General features: G+C 33.7%; 1 protein-coding gene across 5 annotated transcripts in view; it reads right to left on the reverse strand.

Annotated features, from left to right (window-relative positions):
- The window catches only part of RhoGAP100F (Rho GTPase activating protein at 100F), a 79,368-nt gene that overhangs the window by 32,988 nt on the left and 32,288 nt on the right, over positions 1-14,092 (reverse strand). The gene's annotated exons all lie outside the window — the stretch shown is intronic.

The raw sequence follows: 14,092 nt of genomic DNA on the forward strand, positions 1-14,092 counted from the left end.
TACGAAATAAGTTTCAATTGTTTTTGCAGGAAGCGGTCTACAGAAATATTTTCTGCAATACATTTATCATTAACGCGTTTGCTTTCACCAAACTAACTGCATTTTTTGTAATGCTAACATAAAGTACTTGTTACACTGTACAACACTTCGCTGGGTCTTGTACCAAACCAATTTTTTTTTCGAGAAATTGAGTCATAAGTGAAAGACGAATTTATCCGATTTTCGAACTTAGCATCTAAATCGAATTATTTGCTTTCTAATTTCGAATTTCGAAATTGAACTTATTGAAAAATTATTATTAAATAAAGTAGGTTCCTCAAGAAATAAATGGATATCATCCAGAGTTACCGCTTATTTCAGTGCATTTTTCAGTCAAGTTTATACATACCCATAGAGTGGTCAAAATCTGCCCAATATTTTTGAAAAAGGAAATTTTAATTTTTTTCGAAGATCCGTCTTTGACCGCCTGTAGTAATATACATATGTCATAGGTATATAGACAACTTCGACAGAAAAATGTTATACACCATTAAAATAAAAGGTAAAGACAGATTATGTGACTTTGAAAGCAAACATTTCGAACTTTGAAACTAACTTTCTAAAAACAAAACGAAGAAATTACTTTTATACTTACAGATGTCTTAATCTCTCGAAAAAAGTGGTTTGGTTACATACCCAATTTTTAGATGAATAAAATTAAACATATAATTTTTCTCGAAAAATACGATTTTGCTTCCAAAAATTAACGGGTTAGAAACTAGCCAAGGAGCTTGACCTCAATTATAGTTAAATTCTTTTGTATGGAAATTTTAAAATTTACTTATTTTATTTTACTAACTTGATTTAGTGAAATTTATTTCAAATAAGGTTGACAGCAAATACTCGGTTCAGCTTAGAAGAACTTAGAAGAAATATATACATAGTGAACCAAAGGATTTTTTCAATACGTTGGTACTTGTTGCATTTTGCATAAAAGTCAGTCAGCGAAGTATTTAATAGCTCTTTTAACTACTCCCTTTATAAAATTGAAGCAACTATTTTACAATTTTTTTTTTATTCTCTTTCTCTCACTCATAGCTCTTACTCCCGATGCTACTTTTTGAGACAAAATGCAAAATCACATGTATTATATTCATTTGTGTTGCACTATGACTTCAGCCTTAACCGGTAGTAATAAAAATCTTAAAGAGTGAGTAATGACATTAACATTTATTATGGTTATTTAATAATCCTCCACTAAATTCAATACAGGAGGAAGCTTTATGAAAATTTCATTAGAAACACACACACACATTATACTCTCAATCAAACACCGTACCCTCCAGTTGGATAGAAGGTCTGCCACCTCATTTCCACTTAGTACAGAAAAAAAAATCTTGTTTATGCTCCTGCAACATGCAGCTCCATAGTTTTGTTCACCTAACTGTTGTTTAATAGATATGGAGCTACAAGTATATATATACATACATAAGTGATCAGGATGATAAGGCGAGTTTAATTCCGAGTGACTGTCTATCCGGCTGCCTATGCAGACTTGAGTAAAAATTGATGAGGAATTGATTCGTAATGAAATTGGGTAAACGTGTTCCTTGGCAAAAAAACGTGAGGATGAGGACTCACAGATGGGCGAAATCGGACCACTGCCACACCCACAAATCGCCATTAATCGAAAACCTGTAAATTGCCATAGTAAGCGGCAAATTAAGCTACAAAACTGTAATTTGCTACAACGCATCATAATAACAAGGGGCACCTGTGGCTTGTAATTTTTTTAAATATATGAGTTATCTTTATTAAATGGAGTGAGCGTGTTTTTCTCTAAACGACACATCTCTGTGGTTAAAATGGATAAAATCACGTAAACCCTTGACTAATAAAATAAAATTGGGTTAGTACTACACCCATCACCCATATATCTAATAAAAGACTTTCAAACTTCCGGAATAATTTCCGTTATTCTAATAGACCTAGGTCTACCCCCTTGGTCTTAATCTCATATCACTAATATTATCAATTGCGATCTTCTGGTTGACGTTTTCTACCTCAACTTATTACATATATCTCATTTGAGGATGATTTAAATATAATTTTTGCTGATGGAAGTACAATATAGTAATGAAACTAATGGAGTCCATGACCTTCACAATAGGTTAAAATGATACCAAATTTGATTGTAATCCATTCACCATTTCGTCGCACATGGAAGTTGAACATTTTCACTACATTTCATAATATATATGTATAAAATTTTATCAACACCTGAAGGTTACACCGGAACTTAGTGCTTCCTTACTTGTTATAGTTCTATATCATTTCCTGCGAAACCTTTAGTGTCTTTTGAAGATTTTGCAGTCAAAACAAAATTAAATTACTTTTCGAGGATGCTGTTTGTTTTCCACCCAATAAGTCCTGCCGCATTCGCACAAGGAAGTATATTGATGTATATTGAAATTAAATGCATATGTATAAATAAATGTCAGAATCTGTGTAGAGAAAAAGTCATTTTATCTCAAAAGCAAACAGTTGAACAAATATTTACAGAACAGAAGCTAAAAAGTATATGCATATATATGATACAAAAAATATAGTTAGTTGTTCCATGTTTATATAGGTAAATTAATTTGTTATGCTTCGATTTTCCACTTTATCCTTAATATTTACAATAAAAATAAATATCCAAAGGTCATTCAACGGATTTCTCTAAACCATGAATTATTTTGTCTGCAGCTCGTCAAGTATATTTTATATACCGTTATGTTTCGTACACCCATGTTTAAGCTTTCGTTAAATAAAAAACTTATTACTCAACTCAGTGCACGCACTTAGTCCTATCTTTGCAAGGAAAGTGCGAAGTCAGCACAACGTTTTTAAGATTATATTAAAAAATATTTAGAGAAATATGCAATGACTTCTTGTAAATAAAGTTATAACAATTCCGGTGAATTTCTTGGTTGAACTATGTTTGCTTTATGAACTGCATAAATATCAATGTCAGCTACAGAAAGTAATAACTTTATTTTTTTCTGCTTGTCCTTCTTAGAATTCTTTAACGAATGAATGACACAGCAATCTCTCTGGATTTCTTTCTGTTTGCATAGGCAGTTGCATTAAATCGACATTCTCCATCACACACCTTTCCTTGCAATGCAATGGAAGTGTATACATACATACAAATATATATATATGTATATAAATGGTATATACGGATAGTTCTGTAAGCTTTTGGAAGTTTTTTGAAAACATGTGAAATTTATTTAAACATTACGGTACAATTGCGTGGCCATTCATAACGATAGGTTGACATTTTTTAAAAACAATCAACCCAAAAATATAATGTAAACTTTGTGTTCCGGTATGATCCTTTTTGAAAACAGTTTTTTCCATAATTTTCATAAGTTTCGGACGATTGGACTTCAAACCCACATCAAGTTTGGTTAAACACATGCATACAATATTATTTTGGATATAAAATATTTATTAAGTAAATTTTAACTACCACGTTAGCCCAGTAAAGACCTAGAAATGTGAGTGTATAGATAATATTTTATAATTTTGTGAATTTTTAATAAGCCTGTATTTCAACTATTTGTTGTGTAGTAAAAAAAGCCACTACACTGTGGGAAGTAAATATGTTACCGTGGTGAAATATGTAATGGAGACATTTGAGGTAAAGTAGAAAGAGAAAATATGAATTAGAACACTTCAAACAGAGCGTATATTTTTCTCAAAACCAACAAACATATAAACGAAATGTCAATTAAACTAAAGAGAAGAAGAATTGAATTAAATTAAAGGCACATTTAGGAAGTCTAAGCTTATAAAATATTTACAAGTAGATCTATCTTAAACCTTCTGCCTCCGGGATTTGAAGTCTGCGGGAAGTCTTGGCCACTTTCGATAGTTTTTGGAATGCAGTTGTCACTTATTAGGCTTTCTATAACTTTGGTGAGGTTTGAGAAAAATGAGGAAACAAAAAGCATACAAACAGGGTGGAAACGATTTTTTTCGTCGCTCCAATTGTTTTTATATGAAACACTTTATATATGTGTGTTCATAAAATTTTAAAATATTAATGTCAAAAAATTTATTAAGCAAGTAAGGAAGCGCTAAGTTCGGGTCTAATCGAACATTTCATACTCTTGTCCACTAAATCTCATAAAAATATCAGAAATCAGTTCTGGGTGGATTTCACTAACTTTTTAAATTGCTCAGGTATATTCAAGAACATATTTTCAAGCAATTTTATAAATATATAACTTTTACACTGACTGATCTACTCCGCATAGGGTTTGTTAGAATAACAAAAATCATTGACTGAAATTTCCGGTATACCTATGTGGTACATATATGGGACTATTATCCGTTTATATCTATTTTTATCTATATTTATCCCGACATAGTCATTGGTGCTGAATTTGTATACTGTAAAGTGAAAGTAAAAGAATCAGCTGGAACTTAAAATTGTGTTATATAAGAAGTAGCTTTCCGACATATAAATGTCAGAGTAATGCTACCTACCGAATTTAATTAAAATCGGTATAGCAAGTTCCGGGATATGGGTTTTCACTTAAATGTGGGTGTGGCCACGCCCATCGTCAAATTTTGCACCGGCTCCTATAAAGTTCTCTCTTATGATATCGGGCATCAAACGCATTTATTTATAGATTTATCGCGCTTTTAGTGGTGTTTTATAGAACCGTTATATGGGGAGTGAGCGGTGTTATCAACCATTTTTACAGTGTCGGTATGGGTGCTTAAGGGATTTGTTTTAAGCGAATTTGGTTATAAAAACTTGAATGGTTCATGAGATATTTAAATTAAACCGCTTAGAGGGCGAAGCCACGCCCTTTTTATCAACAATTTTAGCCCACAGATGCAACTTTCTAGCGCGATGCCATGTACCAAATTATAGTTTTATAGCCTTATTTAGTGATTAGTTATGACACTTTATAGGTTTTCGATTAATGGCGTTTTGTGGGCGTGGCAGTAGTACGTTTCGCCCATCTACGAACGCTTTCTTTCTTTTTCGCCAAGAGACACGTGTACAAAATTCAACTCGTGTCATCATCCTGATCATTGATATATGTATATACTTGTATAACCTATATCTAACTCAATTATTTGTAGGGGATACAAACTACCGTTAGGTGAACAAAACTTATCCTCTGTTCCAACATGTTCCAGGAGTATAAAAATAAATTATATAATAAATTAATAACGAAAAAAATTTATTATTATTTAAAAAATTTTCGGAAATTTTAAAAAATCCTTATGAATTAGACTAGTTTAAAACAATTCAAAAGTGCTACACCAGCCAAGCGAACCCACACGAATTACAACCCACTCGTATGTAGCATCCTTTGTCTTTCGTCTTTCTCCCTACACTCCGCTCTCTACCAGAAGCCTCAACAATTTTTTGTGTACGCGCCTTAGCAACTCGGCTACACTCAATTTATTGTACGTGAAACAGCGTCGACTGTTTATTCCCTATTACATGTATGTATATATATATTATACTATACTCTAATATAAGGGCACCAACAAAACGGGTAGGATTTTGTTGGCGGCTGATTTCTCCGAAAATGCCAAATATTACATTCTAACGCTGCAGGAGTATACAGTCGTAGAATGTGCACCAACAACAATGTAGCATTAAAATAAAAGATATTGTTGTTGTGTTTGAGGGAGGCAGTGGCTAGGGAATGAGATGAAGTTCAGTAATGCACCAGCACAATGTGAGTCCTAGGATAATATACGGGTAATACATACATACATACATATATACATACTGGGCAGCAATACATACATACTTTTATGTATATGTATGAAGAGTAAGTGCTTTTAGGTGAGACCGAGACGAACAAGCATGCGGATGCAGAGGTTTTAGTGTAACGAATGCTGATACGATTTTGCTACAGTGGCGGTCGGTCGATCGGTGGGTGGACCATTTACTTGGCTTGTTTTAATGTGATTTGATGGGGCTGAGTTGACGAAAATATTGTTGGATACAAAAGTAATGTGTGTATAAGTGTATCTGTGTATGTGCAGAGTACAGAGGTGTACAAAACGATGACTTGCTTATTATACGCCAGCCAAGTCGATATAATTCTGTGGAGCTCCGAGACAATTGTACAACGCGCTCCAAATGTTTTGCTGTAAACGTTTTTGTTGGCATTCTAAACGCATAAACGATGATGAGTTTTGACGGTGCAAATAATATTTGTCTGAACCCCAAAACCATATTCGGAAATAACAAATAAGTAAAACAAATAAATGCAGACAGAAAGTATCGAAATAGAAAGCATTACTATCTAATTTCGGAGGCGTCTCATGCGAGGGGTAGCATTACAATTAAGTGGCATGGGAGCGTTACAAAGGGCAGTCGTCAAGGTGAAAGCAATCGAGACGAGGATAATCTGCTGACGGTCATAATGAAGACATTAACTTTTCTCAGCTACTCAAATGCCATTGTTTCGATACTTTACGCGGTTTTAAACTAGTATCGGCATACACACACCTTAACACATAAACCGCTATATACACACACACACACGAAAAAAGTGTTCGGCGCGTAAATATTTCAGTATTTTTCCAATTTCGCGCGTGATGTCTGCCTATTCATGACTCATTTGCCACGTTGTCGCCCACACTCCATTCCAGCTTCATGTGTTTGCGGTACGTCACTATGACTTCTCGAATTATTTCCAACTCCTTTGCACACTTTTTTCAATTTTTAAATTTCTTTTTAATTATTTTTCAATTTACATACTTTATACACTACACAGATTAAAGATAAGTAATTCCACTCTTAGTTTGCAGCAACAAAATTTTACGCGACGCGTCTACACTGCATTTGTGGTATCCTTTCACACAGTTAGCCCGTTATTTTTTACTACTATCTACTACACTAGGCGCTGCGTATCGAGAGAATGCCACTGAACGCACCGCCGACCGACGCACTCGAATGAACTTATTGAATTGAAAAGCACCAGCGCACGAGACGAGCTCTCAAAGCTAGTCGGCCGCGACACGAACGGAAAACAGCGGCAATGAAAATACGAAATTCGAAAAGGAAAATATGTACGATGAAACGAAATGGAACCAGAGCACAATGCTCCCACAAAAAGTTTCCTAAATCCATTTGTTGTTCTTAGTGTGTCTATGTGTGTGCCTTACCGCCGATTGTATTAGGTGAAAAAAGCTCGAAATTAGGGAAAACGAAAATTGGCAGGACTATGTAAGTATATGCAGTTATCCTTATCGTAAATATGTGTGTCCGTAGTTGTGATAGCTTGTTACTATATTTATGGTCATTTGTGTGTTCCGAAAGAACAAATTTGTTGATTTTAGAATACACACAACTGAAAGCACAAATAACGGAGTGAGATATATACTTATATGCATATACATTTTATTCTACATTTAAAAATTCCGAAAAACGGTGAATGTTGCCACTTTTTGTTGATAGCGCAACACACAATGAAATGAAATGATTTGGAAACGAATTGCTTGAAATGAAATTGAATTTGAATTTGGCACTCTTCAAATATGACTTTTCGAAATTTGAAATAAAGGGTGGGAAATACGACTAGATCGCGAATTCGAGTAATATATTAAATAACATTAAATTCGAAATAAAACAAAATTAGAAATAAATATTTTTTATTGAAAGTAAATATAATTTGGTTTAATCGAATTGAGGCATAGACTAATATTTAATATTTCCATAGCAATATGTTAACTACTTGTTAAAGTTTATTCAGATATATTCCAGTTTTGTACTAGTTCAGAATAGTCAAACAACACTTCATATTTTCAATTTTTGATTATTCTAAAAAATATTGCACGAACAATATCTACTAGAGAGAATTTTTTTTAGGTTTCATTCACGGAGAAGATCTCCACTGCAGCCGTTGAGGACCTTTTTTTTGGCGCAGCGCGCTGTTACTTCAAACCTTAAATTTTTGATTTTTCATGTGATCTCAAACGGCGCCAAAAAAAGGTTCTTCACGGCAGCAGTGGAGACCTTCTCCGTGGATGAAACCTAAACACATCATCTTGAAGTAAAATTGCTTTTAGTGAATTGCAATTCGCATATATCTGTTATTTTTTGACTAGTTCATTTGCTGGTTTGAATTGCTGTTTTTCGAACTAATTCGGTTTTGTTGAGTAAGTTCTAGTTATCAACGCGTATTCTTTAACCTATCTACATATATTAAGGTATTTATTTTTTTCAGCACTTGATCTTGCTTTTTGGATAAAGTTCGCATCCGAACACAAGGGTTTCACGGCTTTAAAAAATTTAGTTTTTTTCTTGTCTTATTTAATTTTAAAACATCTCAAGTATATTGTCCTAAATGCTCCAGTTGATACGAGTAATAGTTTTAGAAATACAACCTTTTAAAACTGCGCGCACGAGATCAGCTATGTAGTCATTTAAAATTTTAAACGCGTTTTTCTTGAAACTGTGTTTTCAAAGTCGGTTGTCAAGATTTCCCGCGAGCTACTCAACCGATCTTAATGAAATTTTACACAGGGCTTTGAGATATAACTTACAAAGTCTAGAACGAAGGACAATGTAACAACTATTAAAAATTCGAATGTAACCGAACATTTTATACTCTCGCAACATGCAAGGATCAAAGCCCGGGAAATTACTTCAGATGTTGGCAAAACTATATATTTGCATAAGGAAAGTGAAAGAATCAGATGAAATTAAAAATGGTGTTTTATATGAAATAGGCGTAGTTGTAATCTGATTTCGTCGATTTTCGCACTATAACTATATAAAAATATGAGAAGAATGTTATGTACCGAATTTGGTTAAGCAGATCCCAAGATATGGTTTTTCACCTAAAAGTGGGCGGTGGCCCGCCCACTGTATAATTTTGAAGTCGGTTCCTACAAAGTCATCTCATACCATCCCAGAGATAAAATTTAATGTCTCTGGCGGGTTTAGTGCGTGATTTATCGCGCTTTAGTTGTTTTTAACAGTACCGTTATATGGGGAGTGGGCGAGGTTGTCAACCGATTTCACCCATTTTCACACTGTCGATGGAGGTGCTAAAAACATTTGTTCTCAGTGAATTTTGTTTTATATCAGATTGTATAGTTTTTACTACGCAAAATAAAGGCGACAATACAATGCCAAAATAGTGGGTTTCTTTTTACAAAACCTTATATAAATAAATCTGTAAACGTAACCGGCCAACAGTTTACATGCAACAGAAAGTGCTTTGCTAGTTCTTTCTTGCCACGCTGTTTGATATGAACCAATTTCAAGTCGAATTAAGTTTACTTAATAAAAAAAAAATTTTTTTGGAAGATCCTCATCTCGAATTTGAGTGGCCAGTTTGAATGGCAGCTATAAGCTATAGTGGTGTGATCTGAACAATTTGCTCAGAGATTGTAGCGTATGCCGAATTTCCCAAGGATATGAATTCAACCAAGCAAAGCTTATTTCCAGAGTATACCGAAAGTAGAAAGGTAGCTAAAATCTTAATATTACTAATAAAATAATTCCTTAATTGTATTTTTGTTGTGGTTTTCCTCACCAAATCTCAATAAACTGATCGCTCTGTTTGCTGAACACTCAGTTCAAAGCCAATTATGTTAACCCATTGACCCCGAGTGAATACAACTCATAAGCCGATTACTTAAGTGCTAGTAAAACTTTAAGGCAAACACCAGCCTACAAACCCACAATCCTATTATTTCGCATTAAATCAACTCGCAGGCAATATGAATACGAAAATGGAAAATAAGCAGTCATTAAATCGAGATCGACGCTTATACATTAAACTTGTGCGTAATATTTGTGTATGTGTGTGTTTGTATGGGAACCTTTGTGGTACAAGCAAAAACAAACTATTAAGAGACTCGACACTTAGAATTTGAGTTGTGTTTCCTTTCTACGCACTTTAATACTTACTCACACACACACGCTCACATATGAATATAAGCTTACCTTGTATGCAGTGCCGCTTCTGTACAAATGTATATATATATATATGGCTATGAAGTTATTGAAATCGCTTTTTATTACCTGCAAAGAAAACAAGGTGAAAAAACATCATTAAAAAATGCATTTCAAATGATAAAATGGAAAGCAAACACTCACACACACGCACACAGCCACTTATCAAGCAACACAGCGAGACAATAATACTCGTAAAAGCAAAATATTTTTCATTTATTTCTTATTTTTTATTTTTATTTTTATTTTTTAACCACAAAGCATTTGAAATGGCTGTCACACGCACGCTAGCACAACTCACACACACATACATACACACCCATTCACATGCATTCACTAAGGACAAGCATAGTACGAGTGCAGCAGCGCACCTGGCAGCCAACACTCACGACACACACCAACACAAAAGCGTTGTTTTTCTACTCGTGCAGCAAGTGGCGTGCGGCATACAATATATACAATAAATACAAGCACAAGGGTAGTGAACTCGTACTTCAAAAAATCAAAATGGAAAATGTCTACCCGCAAAATGTGGGTCATTTCCATCATAAAAAGGCGGCAACACACACGACACAGATTCAAAGAGCAACGCCGCAAATAGCATGCACATGCGAATATAGCACAGACACAACTCGATAGCGCAGTGAAAAGGTTAAAAAAATTCAAAGAAGAGTATTTGATTTAGCTCTTTTTTATATTTCTTTTTATCTTAGTACAACAATATGTGGTATTTTAGCAATAAGGATTCGTGATGGATATACGTAGATATATGAGTGTATGTAGTATGCAAAAATAATTGGAATAGCAAGACGAGCTGACATGAGAGAGTTTATCTCTATGACATTACACGTCATTATAGATAATGTATGGGTCTCTTGCAAAAGATGCTCTTTAGGGAGATAAGAAATGAGAGCTGATCCTCAAATGTCAAAAAAAAAAGTACGTATGGCACTCGGGGACTGTCGCGATATAGCTATTGCATAGCATTTTTTATCAACTTATGCACTTATAAATATTTATTTATTTTATATGCAGTATTTTTTTGTTCTTTGATATTATTTTAAGTTACACTTTTTGAGCGTGATCGATAAGAAAACCATTTATTTTCTTTTATTAAATAAATGACACAATATTGTTTAAAATATTTTTATTATCTTACAATATATGTAGGTTATTCAGGAATTTTTATCATTGAAACTATCGGCTTATGGTAACTGAAATAAGAAACATAAGTTTGAGACTCTAAATATCTGGAAAATACCGCGTCAATGGTGGTCCCATATTTTGTTGTGGATTCTTGTGGATCATTATTCATTTTCATATTAAATTTTTTCGAAATAAAAGTTATCAACCGCTGATTTTTTATCAGCAAAGTTGGTGATGAATTCGATTGAAGTACCTAATTTCAATTGTATTGTTTAAGTCAAATGAGATACTGTACCAAAAGGTGGGATGATAGCCATTTACCAAAATTATAATAATGTTACTAATATTATAACTCCGAATATTGAATAATTTACGTTTTCTTAATTTTTATTTAATTCTATATTTTAATTTGCCAATAAAAAAATTGTATCTTAAATATTATTAATTTTGAATCACCCTGCTGTTTCTTCAATTGATTTCTTCCGCTTGAGATATGCGAAAATACGCCTGCAAGTATGCAAACATTTTGTGCATACTTTGTGATCGTGTTAGGTTTATTTTCGCTACCGACGATTTCTTGATTCAATCCCCACGTTCAAAGCACGCGATAGAAGCTATGCAATAGCTTTAAAACGAACCATAATATTACTCAAACTCTTCTTCGAATTTACTTTGAAAATTAGTTGAGATAATATTGCGCATGGCACAAAAATATACTATCTGTGAATAAAAAATCACAGACTAAAACAAGATCAGAGCTTAGATTTCATTTTCTAAATATTAAATTTAGCTAATTTTGATGAAATTGACAGTTTTTTCCAAAGTAAAAACTGTAATCGTAAACTAAAATATGAAAATGAGTATGAAGGCAAGTTTTATATTATGCATTAACAATAGATTTGGTAATTGTCTTTGAATAGGCGCATATGGAACACAATCAGCATAACTCTGCAAAAATATGTTTTCCACTCCAGAAAAAACTTTTGAATCGGTTGTAAGCGACCGAAAGTATAGAAATTGTTATATAGGATATATAGAGGTTGAGGTCAGAGCTGATGTCATTCACTATTGGCTTAAGATTCAATTATGCTCGATGATATGATTCTATCCAAGTTTATTAAGATAGCTCATAATCTGACCGATATATTCAGTATGGAGCCACTAGAATAGACATGGGGATTAGGGTACTTTACACCCATTTTGGCCACCCAAACTACAAAAGGTATATCCAAGATTATATTTTCATTTAAGTTGGCTAAGATATCTTAAATATTGACCGGCATATATAGTATAAAGCCAACCGGAAGTTTGGCACCCTTTATATAAGGTATATGGGGCCCAAGGGAAGCATTAACCTATTTTTATCCAGTTGTAATACCAGTATTCATTATACTATAATGGAATATATACCTACACACGTACATCTAAATACATTTGTATGTACACATGCAAGTATTTCATGTGATGCAAATAAGAAAACTCAGCGTGTACCAAAGCCTCGATGACCGCAATAACAATAAAAATGGCAAAAGGAAAAACCAACAAACGAGTTCACGATTCAGCAACAAAAATGACAAAAACAACAACCATTTAAATGGCAACACATCATTGTCGACATTCTGATAAACAATTTCATGGCAAACTCATTTAATTTAAAATGAGTTTTATTTCTACAACCACACTACAACAATGGCATATTGTTCAGGCTGCTAGTACAAATATTATCAGATACTCCGTCCGACGAGGTTCGCTGTCGCAGTCGAAGCGAGATTTGTGCGCGTAAAAGCGAATAAAATTGACAATTTTGTCATTGAATATTTTCACGACTTTATCCTTCAAAAGTTTTTTCAACTGGACGCAAATAATTCGTCACATATACCACACACACACACTGATATCTAATATTCTACAAAGATTCAAGTCTTTAGTGCAGATATTTGCACACCTAGTGGCTGTGTAGCTGTGTGTGCGCTACTTCAGTCCACATAGCTCTTTCCATTCAGCCGTCCGTCGACAGCGAGCTATGCTGCGATTGCTTATTGCCTAATGCGGCGTAGCTCATAACTCATAGGCTTCATCCGCTGCAATCGCCTGCGACGGATGAGCGACTAATAATGTATTTCCGAAGAGGAAAAGTTGTGTCGGTAAGTTTGTCAAATGGGTAGAATCCCTATTACAGCAGGGTGTTAAAAAAAAAACTTTTATATTAAGCATTTTTATATCACAATCGAATGATGGAGCGACGGAGTGGTGCGGTAATTTATATGTCTACAAATATGTATCAAGCAAAACACGCAATGCAAATACCAGGGATAATAACAACGGATACAACCGTAATTCCATGTGGATTACTGAAGAATGTGGCTAATAAGATTAAAATAAAAATTAAAATATAAATTTAATAAAAATCTTTATCTAAAAAATTCCTGAAGTTTTTAAAATATTACATGGATCCTTTAACTATGTCGAAATAACTTTCGAAAAATACCCTCTCTTTATTTTTAATTCATGACAACCTTACCACAATGACTATCGTTTCTAGCTTCTAACTCATATCTCTCACCTAAAAGATGTCAGAACTGAATTACTAAAATTTTTGGTTATATTTTCGGAAAGAGAATAATCGTCCGAAAGAGAAGTATTATTTATCAATCTCAATGAATCACTAGATTTTCTCACTTATTGCCCTAAGCGAATTTATCTCATCGAACCTCTTCTACAGACTTGTACAAGTAAGTAGGTCATAACTAAAATAGCAACACGAACTTATTGGTGATCATCTGATCATACATGGTTCTTCGAACACAATTCGTCAGAGAAAAGCACTGCTAGAAGTCTTTTAAGTCTTTTTATTTTATCCATGGCGTCAGAGAAAAGCACTGCTAGAAGTCTTTCAAGTTTTTTTATTTAATCCATGGCAATGAAAGTTTGCATATCTCTCTTTTTCAGTTTGCGAGTTACCTCTACCAA

This window comes from Bactrocera oleae, chromosome 2, assembly GCF_042242935.1.
Source record: "Bactrocera oleae isolate idBacOlea1 chromosome 2, idBacOlea1, whole genome shotgun sequence".
Classification (NCBI taxonomy): domain Eukaryota; kingdom Metazoa; phylum Arthropoda; class Insecta; order Diptera; family Tephritidae; genus Bactrocera; species Bactrocera oleae.